Source organism: Pleurodeles waltl, chromosome 10, assembly GCF_031143425.1.
Source record: "Pleurodeles waltl isolate 20211129_DDA chromosome 10, aPleWal1.hap1.20221129, whole genome shotgun sequence".
NCBI lineage: Eukaryota > Metazoa > Chordata > Amphibia > Caudata > Salamandridae > Pleurodeles > Pleurodeles waltl.
Window position 1 is genome coordinate 90079277 of NC_090449.1, and position 20404 is coordinate 90099680.

General features: G+C 45.7%; 1 protein-coding gene across 3 annotated transcripts in view; it reads left to right on the forward strand.

Annotated features, from left to right (window-relative positions):
- Positions 1–20404, forward strand: part of TRRAP (transformation/transcription domain associated protein) — a 1102174-nt gene that overhangs the window by 817822 nt on the left and 263948 nt on the right. The window lies entirely within an intron of this gene.

Here is a 20404-nt window from a genome sequence, read left to right on the forward strand (position 1 = left end):
TCTGCCCTCCGAAGACGCGGGTACTTACCTGCAAGCAGACCGGAACCGGGGCACCCCCTTCTCTCCATTCTAGCCTATGCGTTTTGGGCACCACTTTGAACTCTGCACCTGACCGGCCCTGAGCTGCTGGTGTGGTGACTTTGGGGTTGCTCTGAACCCCCAACGGTGGGCTACCTTGGGCCAAGAACTAAGCCCTGTAAGTGTCTTACTTACCTGGTTAACCTAACAAATACTTACCTCCCCTAGGAACTGTGAAAATTGCACTAAGTGTCCACTTTTAAAACAGCTATTTGTCAATAACTTGAAAAGTATACATGCAATTTTTATGATTTAAAGTTCCTAAAGTACTTACCTGCAATACCTTTCGAATGAGATATTACATGTAGAATTTGAACCTGTGGTTCTTAAAATAAACTAAGAAAAGATATTTTTCTATATAAAAACCTATTGGCTGGATTTGTCTCTGAGTGTGTGTACCTCATTTATTGGCTATGTGTATGTACAACAAATGCTTAACACTACTCCTTGGATAAGCCTACTGCTCGACCACACTACCACGAAATAGAGCATTAGTATTATCTATTTTTACCACTATTTTACCTCTAAGGGGAACCCTTGGACTCTGTGCATGCTATTCCTTACTTTGAAATAGCACATACAGAGCCAACTTCCTACATTGGTGGATCAGCGGTGGGGTACAAGACTTTGCATTTGCTGGACTACTCAGCCAATACCTGATCACACGACAAATTCCAAAATTGTCATTAGAAATTGATTTTTGCAATTTGAAAAGTTTTCTAAATTCTTAAAAGACCTGCTAGGGCCTTGTGTTAGATCCTGTTTAGCATTTCTTTTAGAGTTTAAAAGTTTGTAAAAGTTTGAATTAGATTCTAGAACCAGTTTTAGTTTCTTAAAAAGTATTCCAACTTTTAGAAGCATAATGTCTAACACAGATGTGAATGTGGTGGAACTCGACACCACACCTTACCTCCATCTACAGATGAGAGAGCTAAGGTCACTCTGTAAACTAAAGAAAATAGCAATGGGCCCCAAACCTACCAAAGTACAGCTCCAGGAGCTTTTGGCAGAGTTTGAAAAGGCCAACCCCTCTGAGGATGGCAACTCAGAGGATGAAGATAGTGACTTGGAGGGAAATTCCCCCCCTCCAGTCCTACTTAGGGAGAGCAGGGCTTCTCAAGCCCTGACTCCACAAATAATAGTCAGAGATGCTGGTTCCCTCACAGGAGGGACCAACAACTCTGAAATCACTGAGGATAACTCCAGTGAAGAGGACATCCAGTTAGCCAGGATGGCCAAAAGATTGGCTTTGGAAAGACAGATCCTAGCCATAGAGAGGGAAAGACAAGAGATGGGCCTAGGACCCATCAATGGTGGCAGCAACATAAATAGGGTCAGAGATTCTCCTGACATGTTGAAAATCCCCAAAGGGATTGTAACTAAATATGAAGATGGTGATGACATCACCAAATGGTTCACAGCTTTTGAGAGGGCTTGTGTAACCAGAAAAGTGAACAGATCTCACTGGGGTGCTCTCCTTTGGGAAATGTTCACAGGAAAGTGTAGGGATAGACTCCTCACACTCTCTGGACAAGATGCAGAATCTTATGACCTCATGAAGGGTACCCTGATTGAGGGCTTTGGATTCTCCACTGAGGAGTACAGGATTAGGTTCAGGGGGGCTCAAAAATCCTCGAGCCAGACCTGGGTTGACTTTGTTGACTACTCAGTGAAAACACTAGATGGTTGGATTCAAGGCAGTGGTGTAAGTAATTATGATGGGCTGTACAATTTATTTGTGAAAGAACACCTGTTAAGTAATTGTTTCAATGATAAACTGCATCAGCATCTGGTAGACCTAGGACCAATTTCTCCCCAAGAATTGGGAAAGAAGGCGGACCATTGGGTCAAGACAAGGGTGTCCAAGACTTCAACAGGGGGTGACCAAAAGAAAGGGGTCACGAAGACTCCCCAGCAGAAGGGTGATGAGACAACCAAAACTAAAAATAGTAAAGAGTCTTCTACAGGCCCCCAAAAACCTGCACAGGAGGGTGGGCCCAGAGCCTCTTCACAAAACAATGGGTACAAGGGTAAAAACTTTGATCCCAAAAAGGCCTGGTGTCATAGCTGTAAACAGCATGGACACCAAACTGGAGACAAGGCCTGTCCCAAGAAAGGTTCCACTCCAAACTCCCATCCAGGTAACACTGGTATGGCTAGTCTCCAAGTGGGATCAACAGTGTGCCCAGAGCAAATCAGGGTCCACACTGAAGCTACTCTAGTTTCCGAGGGTGGGGTGGATTTAGCCACACTAGCTGTCTGGCCGCCTAACATGCAAAAATACAGACAGCAACTCTTGATTAATGGGACTAGAATAGAGGGCCTGAGGGATACAGGTGCCAGTGTCACCATGGTGACAGAGAAACTGGTTTCCCCTGGCCAATACCTGACTGGAAAAACTTACACAGTCACCAACGCTGACAATCAGAGAAAAGTACATCCCATGGCAATGGTTACTTTAGAATGGGGAGGGGTCAATGGCCTGAAACAGGTGGTGGTCTCCTCAAATATCCCAGTGGACTGTCTGCTTGGAAATGACCTGGAGTCCTCAGCATGGGCTGAGGTAGAGCTAAAAACCCATGCAGCAATGCTGGGTATCCCTGAACTGGTGTGTGTGAAAACAAGAGCACAATGCAAGGCACAGGGTGAAAAAGTAGAGCTGGAGTCTGGAAAAATGGCCCAGCCTACCAAGAGAACAGGAAAGTCAGTTGGGAAACCAACTGCAACACAGCAAAAGAAAGGGAACCTCTCTTCTCAGGAAGAAGTTCTGCCCTCTGAGGGAACTGAGCCTTTGGAGCTTGAACCTTATCAGGTTGAGCTCTTAGGCCCAGGGGGACCCTCAAGGGAAGAGCTGTGTAAGGGACAAGAAACCTGTCCCTCTCTTGAAGGCCTTAGGCAGCAAGCTGCTGAAGAGTCCAAAGGCAAGAAAAATGGAACACATAGGGTCTATTGGGAAGATGGGCTCCTGTACACTGAGGCCAGAGACCCCAAACCTGGTGCCACTAGGAGAGTGGTAGTGCCTCAGCTGTTCAGAGAGTTCATCCTAACATTGGCCCATGACATTCCCCTTGCTGGACATTTGGGACAAACCAAGACGTGGGAGAGGTTAGTCAACCACTTCTACTGGCCCAATATGTCCAACATGGTTAAGGAGTTTTGCCTCTCCTGCCCCACCTGTCAAGCCAGTGGTAAGACAGGTGGGCATCCAAAGGCCCCCCTCATTCCACTTCCAGTGGTGGGGGTGCCCTTTGAAAGAGTGGGTGTGGACATAGTTGGTCCACTGGAACCTCCCACAGCCTCAGGAAATATGTATATCCTGGTAGTAGTGGATCATGCTACCAGGTATCCTGAAGCTATTCCCCTTAGGTCGACTACTGCCCCTGCAGTAGCCAAGGCCCTCATTGGTATCTTTACCAGAGTGGGTTTCCCTAAGGAGGTGGTGTCTGACAGAGGTACCAACTTCATGTCAGCATACCTAAAGCACATGTGGAATGAGTGTGGAGTGACTTATAAATTCACTACACCCTACCATCCACAAACTAATGGCTTAGTTGAGAGATTCAACAAGACATTAAAAGGCATGATCATGGGGCTCCCAGAAAAACTCAAAAGGAGATGGGATGTCCTCCTGCCATGTCTGCTTTTCGCTTACAGGGAGGTACCACAGAAGGGAGTAGGGTTCTCACCCTTTGAACTTCTGTTTGGTCATCCTGTAAGGGGACCACTTGCCCTTGTTAAAGAAGGCTGGGAGAGACCTCTCCATGAGCCTAAACAGGACATAGTGGACTATGTACTTGGCCTTCGCTCTAGAATGGCAGAGTACATGGAAAAGGCAACCAAAAACCTTGAGGCCAGCCAACAGCTCCAGAAGTTTTGGTATGACCAAAAGGCTGCACTGGTTGAGTTCCAACCAGGGCAGAAAGTCTGGGTTCTGGAGCCTGTGGCTCCCAGGGCACTCCAGGACAAATGGAGTGGCCCTTACCCAGTGCTAGAAAGGAAGAGTCAGGTCACCTACCTGGTGGACCTGGGCACAAGCAGGAGCCCCAAGAGGGTAATCCATGTGAACCGCCTTAAGCTCTTCCATGACAGGGCTGATGTGAATCTGTTGATGGTAACAGATGAGGATCAGGAGGCAGAGAGTGAACCTCTCCCTGATCTTCTGTCATCAGACCCAAGAGATGGCACAGTAGATGGAGTGATCTACTCAGACACCCTCTCTGGCCAACAGCAGGCTGATTGTAGGAGAGTCCTACAACAGTTTCCTGAGCTTTTCTCCCTAACCCCTGGTCAGACACCCCTGTGTACCCATGATGTGGACACAGGAGACAGCATGCCTGTCAAGAACAAAATCTTTAGACAATCTGACCATGTTAAGGAAAGCATCAAGGTGGAAGTCCACAAGATGCTGGAATTGGGAGTAATTGAGCGCTCTGACAGCCCCTGGGCTAGCCCAGTGGTCTTAGTCCCCAAACCTCACACCAAAGATGGAAAGAAAGAGATGAGGTTTTGTGTGGACTACAGAGGGCTCAATTCTGTCACCAAGACAGATGCTCATCCAATTCCAAGAGCTGATGAGCTCATAGACAAATTAGGTGCTGCCAAATTCTTAAGTACCTTTGACTTGACAGCAGGGTACTGGCAAATAAAAATGGCACCTGGAGCAAAAGAGAAAACAGCATTCTCCACACCTGATGGGCATTATCAGTTTACTGTTATGCCCTTTGGTTTAAAGAATGCCCCTGCCACCTTCCAAAGGTTGGTGAATCAAGTCCTTGCTGGCTTGGAGTCCTTTAGCACAGCTTATCTTGATGATATTGCTGTCTTTAGCTCCACCTGGCAGGATCACCTGGTCCACCTGAAGAAGGTTTTGAAGGCTCTGCAATCTGCAGGCCTCTCTATCAAGGCATCCAAATGCCAGATAGGGCAGGGAACTGTGGTTTACTTGGGCCACCTTGTAGGTGGAGGCCAAGTCCAGCCACTCCAACCCAAGATCCAGACTATTCTGGACTGGGTAGCTCCAAAAACCCAGACTCAAGTCAGGGCATTCCTTGGCTTGACTGGGTACTACAGGAGGTTTGTGAAGGGATATGGATCCATTGTGACAGCCCTCACTGAGCTCACCTCCAAGAAAATGCCCAAGAAAGTGAACTGGACTGTGGACTGCCAACAGGCCTTTGACACCCTGAAACAAGCAATGTGCTCAGCACCAGTTCTCAAAGCTCCAGATTATTCTAAGCAGTTCATTGTGCAGACTGATGCCTCTGAACATGGGATAGGGGCAGTTCTGTCCCAAACAAATGATGATGGCCTTGACCAGCCTGTTGCTTTCATTAGCAGGAGGTTACTCCCCAGGGAGCAGCGTTGGAGTGCCATTGAGAGGGAGGCCTTTGCTGTGGTTTGGTCCCTGAAGAAGCTGAGACCATACCTCTTTGGGACTCACTTCCTAGTTCAAACTGACCACAGACCTCTCAAATGGCTGATGCAAATGAAAGGTGAAAATCCTAAACTGTTGAGGTGGTCCATCTCCCTACAGGGAATGGACTTTATAGTGGAACACAGACCTGGGACTGCCCATGCCAATGCAGATGGCCTTTCCAGGTTCTTCCACTTAGAAAATGAAGACTCTCTTGGGAAAGGTTAGTCTCATCCTCTTTCGTTTGGGGGGGGGTTGTGTAAGGAAATGCCTCCTTGGCATGGTTGCCCCCTGACTTTTTGCCTTTGCTGATGCTATGTTTACAATTGAAAGTGTGCTGAGGCCTGCTAACCAGGCCCCAGCACCAGTGTTCTTTCCCTAACCTGTACTTTTGTATCCACAATTGGCAGACCCTGGCATCCAGATAAGTCCCTTGTAACTGGTACTTCTAGTACCAAGGGCCCTGATGCCAAGGAAGGTCTCTAAGGGCTGCAGCATGTCTTATGCCACCCTGGAGACCTCTCACTCAGCACAGACACACTGCTTACCAGCTTGTGTGTACTAGTGAGGACAAAACGAGTAAGTCGACATGGCACTCCCCTCAGGGTGCCATGCCAGCCTCTCACTGCCTATGCAGTATAGGTAAGACACCCCTCTAGCAGGCCTTACAGCCCTAAGGCAGGGTGCACTATACCATAGGTGAGGGTACCAGTGCATGAGCATGGTACCCCTACAGTGTCTAAACAAAACCTTAGACATTGTAAGTGCAGGGTAGCCATAAGAGTATATGGTCTGGGAGTCTGTCAAACACGAACTCCACAGCACCATAATGGCTACACTGAAAACTGGGAAGTTTGGTATCAAACTTCTCAGCACAATAAATGCACACTGATGCCAGTGTACATTTTATTGTAAAATACACCCCAGAGGGCACCTTAGAGGTGCCCCCTGAAACTTAACCGACTATCTGTGTAGGCTGACTAGTTTTAGCAGCCTGCCACAAACCGAGACATGTTGCTGGCCCCATGGGGAGAGTGCCTTTGTCACTCTGAGGCCAGTAACAAAGCCTGCACTGGGTGGAGATGCTAACACCTCCCCCAGGCAGGAATTGTCACACCTGGCGGTGAGCCTCAAAGGCTCACCTCCTTTGTGCCAAACCAGCAGGACACTCCAGCTAGTGGAGTTGCCCGCCCCCTCCGGCCAGGCCCCACTTTTGGCGGCAAGGCCGGAGAAAATAATGAGAAAAACAAGGAGGAGTCACTGGCCAGTCAGGACAGCCCCTAAGGTGTCCTGAGCTGAAGTGACTCTAACTTTTAGAAATCCTCCATCTTGCAGATGGAGGATTCCCCCAATAGGGTTAGGATTGTGACCCCCTCCCCTTGGGAGGAGGCACAAAGAGGGTGTACCCACCCTCAGGGCTAGTGGCCATTGGCTACTAACCCCCCAGACCTAAACACGCCCTTAAATTTAGTATTTAAGGGCTACCCTGAACCCTAGAAAATTAGATTCCTGCAACTACAAGAAGAAGGACTGCCCAGCTGAAAACCCCTGCAGCGGAAGACCAGAAGACGACAACTGCCTTGGCTCCAGAAACTCACCGGCCTGTCTCCTGCCTTCCAAAGATCCTGCTCCAGCGACGCCTTCCAAAGGGACCAGCGACCTCGACATCCTCTGAGGACTGCCCCTGCTTCGAAAAGACAAGAAACTCCCGAGGACAGCGGACCTGCTCCAAGAAAAGCTGCAACTTTGTTTCCAGCAGCTTTAAAGAACCCTGCAAGCTCCCCGCAAGAAGCGTGAGACTTGCAACACTGCACCCGGCGACCCCGACTCGGCTGGTGGCGATCCAACACCTCAGGAGGGACCCCAGGACTACTCTGATACTGTGAGTACCAAAACCTGTCCCCCCTGAGCCCCCACAGCGCCGCCTGCAGAGGGAATCCCGAGGCTTCCCCTGACCGCGACTCTTTGAACCTAAAGTCCCGACGCCTGGGAGAGACCCTGCACCCGCAGCCCCCAGGACCTGAAGGACCGGACTTTCACTGGAGAAGTGACCCCCAGGAGTCCCTCTCCCTTGCCCAAGTGGAGGTTTCCCCGAGGAACCCCCCCCTTGCCTGCCTGCAGCGCTGAAGAGATCCCGAGATCTCTCATAGACTAACATTGCGAACCCGACGCTTGTTTCTACACTGCACCCGGCCGCCCCCGCGTCGCTGAGGGTGAAATTTCTGTGTGGACTTGTGTCCCCCCCGGTGCCCTACAAAACCCCCCTGGTCTGCCCTCCGAAGACGCGGGTACTTACCTGCAAGCAGACCGGAACCGGGGCACCCCCTTCTCTCCATTCTAGCCTATGCGTTTTGGGCACCACTTTGAACTCTGCACCTGACCGGCCCTGAGCTGCTGGTGTGGTGACTTTGGGGTTGCTCTGAACCCCCAACGGTGGGCTACCTTGGGCCAAGAACTAAGCCCTGTAAGTGTCTTACTTACCTGGTTAACCTAACAAATACTTACCTCCCCTAGGAACTGTGAAAATTGCACTAAGTGTCCACTTTTAAAACAGCTATTTGTCAATAACTTGAAAAGTATACATGCAATTTTTATGATTTAAAGTTCCTAAAGTACTTACCTGCAATACCTTTCGAATGAGATATTACATGTAGAATTTGAACCTGTGGTTCTTAAAATAAACTAAGAAAAGATATTTTTCTATATAAAAACCTATTGGCTGGATTTGTCTCTGAGTGTGTGTACCTCATTTATTGGCTATGTGTATGTACAACAAATGCTTAACACTACTCCTTGGATAAGCCTACTGCTCGACCACACTACCACGAAATAGAGCATTAGTATTATCTATTTTTACCACTATTTTACCTCTAAGGGGAACCCTTGGACTCTGTGCATGCTATTCCTTACTTTGAAATAGCACATACAGAGCCAACTTCCTACAGTGCCCAATTCGGAGAACCCAAAAATAAGTGGAGTGAATAGAATGAATTAAAATTGGTTCACCATCAACAATTGTCACTCATAATTTAATCAGTTTTATGTGATGAAGACCAAGATTAAAAACAAGGTAGAGAGTCAGGGTGATGAATAATGGTCACCCACTCTCAAAAAAAGAGGATAAACACTATACGGTATCACTCTATGACAGGTCTACATGTTTCGCGTCGAAGTGGTCCAGCCGGATCCTATGACGCTTCTTCAGGACCAAAAGGAAATCTACTCCAAAATGTCAGAACTAATATTCAACAATGTCTAAGAATAAGTAGTGACTTACTTAGTTCTACTCGTACACAAAAGGTCGCCCTAAATAGATAAAACATAACCCTTGGTCAGGTTGTGTCAATAAAAATGCAAAGTTAGTGTATGTGTGAAGTTAGTAAAGTTTACGGTGTCTCACACTTGTGCAAAAAATATATAAAAGTTAGCTTACCATCCCCAATTTCAGGATAGTGCTTAAAAGGATCACGGTCAGGAAAAGCTAAAGCTCTGAGAGAGAATCTACCAGTGGGTCAATTCTTACGACTAAGGCGCAATTGTAGTTCTACTTATGAATATGATAGACAGGCAGACATTCTTCAAGCTAAACTTTATGCACGACACTATCCAGCCAAGATTGTAAATGCTGCCCGCAAGAGAGCGACAAATAATCACAGGGAGAGTCTACTTGAAAAAAACAGTAAGACTCCGCAGACACGCATAACCTGTGTCACCACATTCACTCCACTGTCTAATACCATTAAAAATGTGCTCAACAAACGATGGTCTATTTTAGAGAGTGGAGGATCTGTTATATCAAAACCCATCTTTGCCTTCAAGCGCACTTCAAATATTAAAGATATAGTGATCCACACACGTCCACAAAAACTTGATGTCTCGTCACAGAAAACACTATGGGATCTTCCACCTGTTGAGGGTCACTTCCCCTGTGGCAATTGTAATGTGTGCTCGCTAACAAGGAAAATGACATCACTTGACCTTGACCCTATTGGCAAATGGTCTCTAAAAAGACACACCAACTGTAACACCAAGAACTGTATCTACATGGTCACATGCCCTTGTGGCTTACGTTACGTAGGAATGACAACTCGACCAGTGAAAATACGAATAAATGAACACAGAAGTAATATCAGATGCCAGAGAGCAACTACATTTTTTGGATGCTGCCCATACGCCAGATGAACTCCGATGGGTGGTCCTTGAAGCCCCTAAAAATCTCCCTAATGGTTCTAATTCACTTTTTAGAATAGAACAGCGATGGATTTTTAAATTAGGGACAGCGTCACGAGGATTAAATGATGATATACCTTGGACCGTCCTCTCATCATAACTCCTTGCCTTCCCCTCTTTTTGCTGAATAACACATTGAGTATTCCTCATTAACTCTGTATAACTCTGAACTAGCATCGATTATAATTAGCTAATAGTAATTCTATTTTTGCCTCTACTTTCATATTTTTCCTACCTTTTTCCATGTATTTGGAATATATCCGAAAGTCTCCATGGGGATCCTCACATTTTCCATGCCCTGCGAGCCCTGTCAAGTACATTACAACATACACACTTGTCAAAATGCGCTATATATATCATGCGCGTTTCCAGCTATATGTACGTCCATTCGGTTCACCTAAAAAGGTTTTTTTCGATTAAGTGTATCGTACATTCTCTATTCTAGTTTTACAAATCAACTCTGTATTTGTAGTCCCTTATTCAGGCCCAAAAAAACTACGGCCGTAGTCTGTTTTCTCTTTTCACTACATGCGAACCGGCAAGTATTTCCGGGTTCGCTCATCGGATTTCCTCGTAATAAACCCCGGCACAACGTCGGACCTCTGTTCGACTAGGGCACGGGTCTCGAGGGTAGGTTAATCAGCCGACTGTCAAGGAATGAGAAGTAAGTCTGTTCCTGGACCTTTTTTCCGTCTACCTTATTCCCCCCCCCCCTTTTTTTTCCGTGTGTCTAATGCCGATTTCTGTATCTTGAACATAGCGGTTTAACCACTAACATACGACGAGTATTCACTTGTGTACGGTTAACTGTCCTTTACAAATCATGTAACTGACTCGGATGAGTGTTTTATCCACTCTCTTCGATCGTTGACTTTATGCTAAACTAGATAATATTTCAGACTTATATAAGCCCCAGCCGTGTTATTAGTGAATGATGGCAAGAGGTTTCAAAAACGATCATTCACGTCAAGTCCCTCTTACCATATAATTATGACTAAAGTTTGGAGAGGATTACTGATTTCTCCATTAACAAAGAATCCTTGTAACCTCAAATTATGATTGTAGTTTTGAGATGATCACTGATTTCTCCATCATCACTAACTCATGATAATTTTCTATGAACAATGGTTCTCATTGCTGATATGAAAGTCATACTAATACTGATAATGACAGCCATGCGGAGTAGTATTTGATTTGGCGATCTGTGAACCAATGATATGTGTGAACTGCTCATTATACTAACTCTTCTTGATTGTGCATCAACAGAATATTAGTTCCTTTTCCTGTCCGTGATCCTTTTAAGCACTATCCTGAAATTGGGGATGGTAAGCTAACTTTTATATATATTTTTTGCACAAGTGTGAGACACCGTAAACTTTACTAACTTCACACATACACTAACTTTGCATTTTTATTGACACAACCTGACCAAGGGTTATGTTTTATCTATTTAGGGCGACCTTTTGTGTACGAGTAGAACTAAGTAAGTCACTACTTATTCTTAGACATTGTTGAATATTAGTTCTGACATTTTGGAGTAGATTTCCTTTTGGTCCTGAAGAAGCGTCATAGGATCCGGCTGGACCACTTCGACGCGAAACATGTAGACCTGTCATAGAGTGATACCGTATAGTGTTTATCCTCGTTTTTTGGGAGTGGGTGACCATTATTCATCACCCTAACTCTCTACCTTGTTTTTAATCTTGGTCTTCATCACATAAAACTGATTAAATTATGAGTGACAATTGTTGATGATGAACCAATTTTAATTCATTCTATTCACTCCACTTATTTTTGGGTTCTCCGAATTGGGCACCTTATCTAAACAAACTATTTTTGAATGTGCGATTTTTTGAGCACCCCGGGTAAGAGCTCCCCCGTGGGGGGAGCCCGTTAGGCATTGCAGCACCAGCCTAACGAGGAGCTGTCCCAATGATGAAGCCAGTCATCCATTGTGATGCATGAGGGCTCTTGCTCCTGTATATATATATATATATATATATATATATGTAATTTTTCACCCTAATAAACTTTTTAGATAGGAACAGTGTACTCTTAATTTCATAACGTTCACATTGGGAGGCTGTACACTGGACCTGTAATCTCCCGGTCCCTCTTCTATCGATCTACTGGCCTAACTTTGCCATTGAAAGCAATGGCAAAACTGTCACTTCCCCTCAACATGTGTGTAAGCCACACCTCTGGCAGGCCTCCAGAACTCTTTAGGCAGGGTGCAACAAATGACTTGTCCTGGCAGTGAAGCATGCCAAACAACCATTTTACTTTGGAAAGACTTGGTTGTCCAATTGGCATGTACAGGGTTACACACTGACCCCCCCCCTCAGCTGTGCTAACTCCTGAATGGTGCGACCACAGTGGGCACTTCAAGGTGTCAAACTGGTTACGTTAAGCCTGACCTGTATTGCAAGTTAAAATTAATGAAACTTGTTGCATTGTGCAGCTTTAGCTAAGCTGTCACCTTGTTGCCCTTAAAACTCCTTTGCATTCCCGGGCACACATGAAGCCTGCTCAATGAGACCGCTTTCTGCCCTCCTGGAGAGACGTGCTAACGACTCTTAGGAGTTAGAAAAATTACATATTGCAGGCCAGTGAGGTGTCTCCTCCCGCATACAGCAAGCCACTTGGGTGTTCACCTCAAAAGGCAGATTCAAAAGTGAAGCCACCTTTGAAGGGCAGATTTGTACCATCGAGAGGAGGACTGATCCACTGTTCAGGTAGACAGACTGGTATTGGAGGCAGAGAGGGTAAACCAGTTGTCTTAATTCCTTGCTTCAGGGCCATTCCATAGTAATCAATTGCAACATAGACAAAGTGCCTGGAACTGCTGAAAGTGCTTCTTCTTTGAAGGTAGGTGAGTGTCTTGAGGACCTTGCTTGTCCTTCTTACTAGCTCCCTGCTGGAGTTGGTCTCCCCAAGTTCTTCCAGTCAACCGCCTTGACACTTAGAAACTTTTTCGAAGAGAACTTAGTGCTAATTCAACTCCAACTGACTAGCTCTCTTCCAGATTTGGTCACCCTAAGTACTTCCAATTAACAGCATTGACAGTTAACTACGTTTTCTTTAAATAAGTTTCTCTGTGTCTAATTTGTTGACTTTACCAATTGCTTTGATATATTATTGCTTGTAAAATCTATATCTCGGAAACCCTCCAGTGGATCTTATTTGTTTAATTCTAAATTCTGTATAAATTGGTGTTGAATTTCTTGAGTGTCATGTCTATTTTTTCTTTAATTGTCTTGATGCTGTTTGAATGGTTAGCACTTGTTCCTTTGGGTAAGCATTGTTGCTTATTGCCACTGCTTATTGCCACTGCTACTTAGGGTTGAGCTGAAGGTTTTACAGACAAAACCTTCTGGACCTAAAAGGGTGGGTAATTGTATTACATGGTGTGGTGGCACAGCCTTTCCATATTATACACCCAGTTTCCTCACACTCAACAGGTATGGCACCAGCAATTAGAGAAAATGGAAGGACTCATGCAGAACCTTGGAGGAATCCACAAAGAGAGCAAAAGTAGTGATGTAGTAGGGCAAGAACATCACCAACTCTTGCCTCATATCAGGACTGACTGATACTGCCACCAGGCAGATGCGCGTGGGTATTACCCTCAGGAGACTCACATGTCTGAGGGCCTCTGGATTCAAGGCTGAAGTGCAGACATCTGTAATAAAGGTGCCTAAGAATGGTAGATTACATGCCCACCCTAGAGCTAAAAGACAACTCACCTACACATAGCAATGAACCTTAGGTTCCTCAGATTAGCCTTAGACAAGATACACTACCAGTTCAAAGTGCTACCTTTGGCATAAAATCTGTGCTAAGGGTGTTTGCAGGTTCTCCATAAACCACAAGAAATGATCACCACTCCTGAAGCAGGTGAAGGTGTTACTGGGGGCAACCCTGTACTCAAAAACAGCATGTGTGTTGCCAATCCCCAAGAGGGTGACAGCAATAGCAGAGCAAACTCACTTCTACCAAATGGGCAATCTGTGACAGGACTGTCATGAAATTGATGGATGTGATGGCATCATGCACCCTCCCCCCCCCCCCCCCTTTCCCCCCCCCCCCCTTATACCACATGTGAGACTGCATACGCTACTCTCAGTGGAATGGCTCTGCAACAGATCTTCACAAACTATAGGCAGCTGGGAGGATCTAGTGTTTGTCACAGCAAGGGTTCAGAGGTAAACAGAATGGTGGAACCTAACAAATGTGAGAATAGGGAGACCTTTCCCAGCTCCCACGATGACCATAATGACGGTTGCATTGCACAAGGGTTGGAAAGAACTCTGAATGGTACCTCCAGGTATAGTGGGCATGGGTTCCAAAGACTGTCCCCAGGGACTGCAGCATGTACTGTGCCAGCCTCAGGGACCCATCACCTGGCTTATGCACACTGCAATTGTAGGCTGCGTGGCTAACATTGAAAACACGACATGGCACACAGCATGTGTGCCATGCCCACAAACACGGCATGCATTGTATGTGAAACCATTCAGCAGGACACCAGCCCTAAGGCAGGTTGCAGTATTATTGCATGTGTGGATATATCTGCAAGTGTAGATATGTCCCTGGTGTTTTTTTTGTCAATTCTTAGACATAGTAAGTGATCAGGGAAGCCATTCTATTGACGTGCCGGACACTGGTCAGTATGAGTTTCCCAGCTACATGATTGCTTCTCCGAAACTAGGGATGTTTGCTATCAAACCTCTCGTATTAATAAACCCTTTCTGATGACGTTGATGGATTTATTAATACATGCACCCTGAGGGCACCCTAGAGGTGCCCCCTGAGACAACCTACCAACTACTGGTGTACTGGCCGACTAGTTTTAGCCAGCCTGCCACCAGCAGACATGTTTCTGACCCCTAAGCGTGAAAGCCTCTGCACTCAGGTGGTCAGGAACAGAGCCTGCTCTGGCAGAGGTGTTAACCCACCCCTCCCAACAGGATGTCCTGCATTCTAAGGCAGGGGGCTTCAGAGAGCCCACCACCCTTGGTATGCAGATTTGGCTCCCCTCAGAGGAGATGCCAATCCCATGGCCCATTTGGCACCTGGACTGGTAGGAAAATTAGTAATCAGAGAGGCATGTCGACTCTCAGGTCAGTACCACCCCTAGCGTGAAAAGCCTGATGTGGATATGAGATTTAGAAGTCTGCCATCTTGGTGATGGCAGAACTAGGAACTCTGACCAAGGGTTATGCCCACTTCCCTTAGGCAGTGGTCATATAGGGGTTGTAGTGACCCCAGGGGTAAGAAGCGCATTGGCTACTGCCCTACACTCTTCTAAAACCCCTGAATTGGGTATTTTGGGGGGGGGGGGCCCTGGCACCTGTAAATCGGATCCTACGTACCTGAAGAAGAAAGACACTCCAGACATACAACAGCAAGAATTGAAGACCACTGACTGACTCGCGCCAGCCCTGCCAGCCTGCCTGCTGACTCGGCAGTTGAAACAAAGACACCTCGTCTTGCAGCTGTTTGTGCCTCCAAAAGCCTGGGAGGACTGCCAGTCTTTGCCGCAGAACCAGGAACTCCTGTGGAGTAGCAGAGCAGCTTCCCTGCATCTTGCTGGCACCCCAACAAGCACTGAGAGGACTACAGACTGCCAGAATCCGATGCCGGACAGCACCACTGCACCCATGTCCCCTAGACCAAATTGAATTGGGTCAACAGTGCCTGCGTGATCCTCAGTCTCTCCAGAGACCAAGTTAATCATGGGTCTTCCCACTGTGACCTTCACACAGATGCCTGCAGCCTCTTTCTGTAGGCCCGCCTCCTCTATTGCGACTGGCTCCAGTTACAGAAACCCAGCAGTCAATAGCACCTCAGGCTTCGGCCGCCCGGACTGGTGAAAAGGGGACCACAGGTTTCCCTACCTCTCAGAGCTTTGGGAGACCTGAGCCCACTTGTTGGTTCTGACTGACTGGACCTCCAGAGCATGCCTGCAGTCTTTCTCCAGGCCCCCTCTACCTGTACTGCCACCGGTGACGGAAAACCGACAGTCCCAGGCACCTCTGCACCCTGCTGCCTGTACCAAGGAGAAAAGAACCACAGGTGTCCCTACGTCCCCGTGTCTCGCAAGGACTGAACACCCTTGTTGGTTAACCTGGACTGGTCTTCCAGTCCCTACCTGCAGCACCTTTCTGACCGGACCGATCCCCATTGACTTCAGCTGGTACCTGTCACTGAACTAAATCCGGCCACCAAGGTGACCTATTGGTGTGGCCTAGTACCCTGCCCTATACTCATCTTAAGTCTGGAAGATTCGTCTTGTAAGTTGCTGTGGAGTACATGTCTGCTACATATGTTTTCTCTCCCATAGGGTAACATTACAGTTTGAGAACATTGTACTGTCGACTTTTCAAACCTCTGATAATATCTATTGAAAAACGTACTTACCTGATTGTATTGATTCTGGTGCCTAAATATATATAAAGATATCTGTTATTTTCATAAATTGGTGTGGATACCCTTATTGAGTTGTGTGTCACAATTATTGACTGTGTGCCTATGGCAAATGTCTCACACTCCTCTGTGATAAGCCTAAGGCTGCTTGACCACACTACCCCCTAAAAGAGCACATTGGGATTGCTAGACCAAGCCTCAGTGCAATAGTAAGGAACCCCCTGGATTCTTTGCACAGTATACCTCATTTTGGTACACCATATACAGTTCCAGCTTCATACTCTACCAGTTTGCAACCTAATCCACATTTCAACCCATCCTTCCCAAGTCAAAATAACTCCTGCTGGTAAGTAACCGTTTCATTTCTTGTTGCGAACCATGTCATGTAGGAAGTACTGTCTTCCACATCTTTCCAGCCACCTTTGTGTGGACCTTGTGGCTGGTGGCCAAGACATGGTGAACTCAATTCCTCTACTCTGGTGTGGACATTGTGAATTTGGTGCTGAGGTTGTGTTCCTTGATTGCCATCCACTGCCACGCTTTGTTGCAATCCACCATGTTTTCAGCAAATGTGCAAGCCATACCAGAGAAGGGACGGACATGGTTTGATCCTTGGAATTGGCTTCCCCTACATGCCAGTTCTGTTGGTAGTACTGCAAGTCCCTAGGATATTCCAAAGGATTGTCTTTTGAAGCTCGCCAACCCTCACAGCCTGTTCAGAAGCAGATCTCTTTTAGCGTCTCCTTTCACTTGGCATGCTGGCAATCCATTACTGTGAATCATTGAGTCCTCAGATTGTCGAGTTAGGTTATGCTCTTCACTCCCAGGACTTAATGCCTCTCATCCCACCCACTCCCTGGCTGGTTATGGACATCATGGCGAGCTCCATAGCCTGTGGACCGACAATAAGTCAGCGCTATATTGCTGACCATAGTGGCACCTTCATGTGATTGTTGTCAAATCCTTCTTCACCCTCTGGATCACTCCTCTCTTGTACCTTTTTTCCACTCACAAGACCTAAGCAGTGCTCAAAGTTCTGCATCATGCATGTTCTGCTGCAGGGAACCCTAGGAGACCTTGTTCATCTGAGATGACACTTTCATCTCCTCTACAAATTTCCTCCTATCCTTGTGATTTGTCTAGCTGCTCCAGTCCTTCTGATTTCTCGGATTGTGACCAGCCTGTGTTAGGACACTACAGAGATCATTTATCATAATCTTCGAGATTGGCATGGAGGATGTGGTACTCATATGTGCTACACCTGTCACTTTTCCTTTCCCCTTCAGCTCAGGGTCAACCTCCTGTCACAGTGGGAGAAAAAGGTGCTGCATCTGAACTTCAGGGGTCTCCACCGTTATGCCTGGAAATTAAGTGGGCAATCTCTTTTGACCTTCCTACAGATGTATTTGATGTAATTTTCTGCCCTTCGCCCTTTTTTATTTTGGTGGGGTTTCCTGCTTTGTTTCTTGCTGCGCTGAGGAGGATTATTGATTCACCCTTTGAGGCTCATTTATTTGATCTATTACTATTTGTGCTGTCTCTTACCTGGCAAGGAATTACTTTGGACACAGTTAAAATGTGTTTGTCATCCTCCTTTGTTTGCACACCAGCCATTGTTTTGTCAATCTCTTATAATTACGCAGTTTTTGTAGTGGTTGGTCAGTTGCTATCTCCTTCTCCATTTTTTTATGCGTTAGTGAGACCTTTTGGTGCTCACATTCCTTCTTCCTTTCAACTCACCCACGGATGTCCTTTGTAACTTTTTACTATGATGAGTCTTTCTGTTTTGCATTACATTGGCTAGATATGCTAGTGAGCAACAGGCATTGTCTATTAATCCTCAATTCACTTTATTTTTCCCAGACAAGGTGGTCTTATGGACTTAATTGCTAAGGTGGTCAGTTATTTTCATGTGATCGAATCAGTCTCTTTCCCGATGTTTTACTGTCCTCTTCATCCCACTGGAGAGGAGGAGAGGTTGCACAGTATTGAGCCTTGTGAGTTTTTTAGCTTCTAAATTGACAGGACTCATACGCTTTCAGCGATTGAGCAACGTTTCTTGGATTACACTGGCTGCAAAGGGGCACGCTGACTTAGAAACTGTCAAGTTACCACTAGATTGTCATTTGAATGAAGATCTGCTGTGGCCGAACCTAGAAGAAGCCTTCTAAGAGCATCAGGGCCCTTTCCATCATGGCAGCGGCCACCTCTTCGGCACTGTCCCACAATTTTCCTGTGTTGAATAGTTGCCCTTCAGCATGGGATTCTGTCCATGCTTACACACAGCATTAATATGTTGACTCCAATATCTATAGAGATGGCCATTTTGCCAGATCTGTGCTGAAGGCTGACTGTCCTTTCACACCCACTGCTTGTGTATTGATTCAAGACTTGAGAAATCTGCAGCTAGAAGCATCAATCAAAGAACTTGCTTACGTTAGGTAACAGCCAGACTGGTGGATGTTATATCTACCGCCATATTCTTTATCAAAAGCATTTGCCTCCCCATACTTGTGAGTGAACAGGCGACTTTTACTAACGTCCCATTTTAGTTTTGAGACACTGCTCCTTCAGTCATTCTCATCAGTATCCTCTCCACCTTTGAGGGTGAGGAAAAAAGAAAGAGGAACTGACATCAGTGTGCCAGTTTGACGCATCATTACAGATCTGTGATATCATATCTGGAGTGGATCACTGATCTGGGTCAGAGCAGAGGTGCCACCTGTTGGCACAGGAGAGTTATTTCACATTTCTTGGCAGAAGATGGTGCTTTGAGTATATTCAAGAGGTCAGAAATCCAAAGGTATCCATCAGAAAGATCTTTACTGAAAGTAAATAGCTTGTTTGCCCCTTGGTCTGACACCTTTATGCTGTTGATTGATCCTCTTTACCAATTGTTTTCAGACTGTCTCCAATTAAATTCCTTGAACCAGCACCCTAACCCCACCCACAGCCCTCGACCCATAAACTTGCATTGTGGTAAAACAACTTGATGGTTCTTCTTCAGATTACCTTTAGCCTTTAGGCCCTATTCTAGCTTTTGATGTGCTCAGTAGTGAGCTATCTGTCATACTGTATCTTAGTTTCTAACTTCTGTTAAATCGTGTTTGACACCTCTGTTGCTCTACTGTGCTCACCTGGAGTGTCCAGTTTCTAATGTAAGTAACTAAAGGGAAGAACCTGGTATTCCACTTTGAGTGCAGCAGTATTGTCTGTGTTGGAACACCAATGCTAAACAAAGGTTTCCTCACAGGATGCTGCCAAGAAACCCCCAATTGCACTGAGGCAGTAAGAAATTGCCTAAAAAAGGAGCAAACTGTGATATAGTATTCATCTAGTGTGTTGAAAGCCAGCAAAGATATCAGTTAAAGGCAAAATGTTCTGCCTTCATTGTAGTGTACTCACTAGGTAGCTCCCTTGTTGAAATTTGGTTCAGCTATAGTTGTATGAATAAGACGGTCTAAAAAAACTGATTCAGTAAAATTATAATTATATTTTAAGTTTACGATTAAGTATGTTTGGGTTTTAAACTTTTCAATGCTCAACGTTGTTGCTTAGACTTCTAGCAGTCCGAATCTCAGTTTGCATTTGCCCATTTATTCAAGAAGCATGTTTTTTTTTTTTTTCACTTCTTGTGAAGGCCATGTTAATAAACACCGCAACACATTATTATTGCTATCAAATGGAGAACTTACTTACCCTTGTGCTTCTGCTGTATTTTTGTTCCGGTTTGTGCCATCTTTGTCGTTCATATTTGCAGTTAGTCATGTTGATTAATGCATTCTTACCTCACCTCCTTTCTGTTGGGTTGATTGGGGCTGTTGAGGAAGAAAGTCTCAGTGGTTTTTGTAGCTATGAGCTAGTCGAAACGTGTCTTTTGTCATTTTCTGGATACTGGAGAACAAATCAAAACGTGGAAAAAGAAGCAACAGTCCTCTGAGTCCCATCTCTCTTGTAAGTGATATGTGTTTAAATATGACCCCAAAGTGTTTCACCTTAGGGCAGTCACCCACAAGAAATGTTCTTTGTGAAAAGTGAACTTTTTTTCACACCCACAAATGTTCCTGAACTGACTCAAGAACGTGTACTGAAACATATAGCAATGAGCTTTGACTTTAAATGTGTTAAATCCTCCTTAGAGGACACGTGTTAAATCCTTTGTTGCCAGCCAAACACTGCAAAGGATGCCTAGAATACTTCATGACATCGCTTTTCTTCTTTCTTTAGTGTTGAACTAAACAAATAATGTTGCTC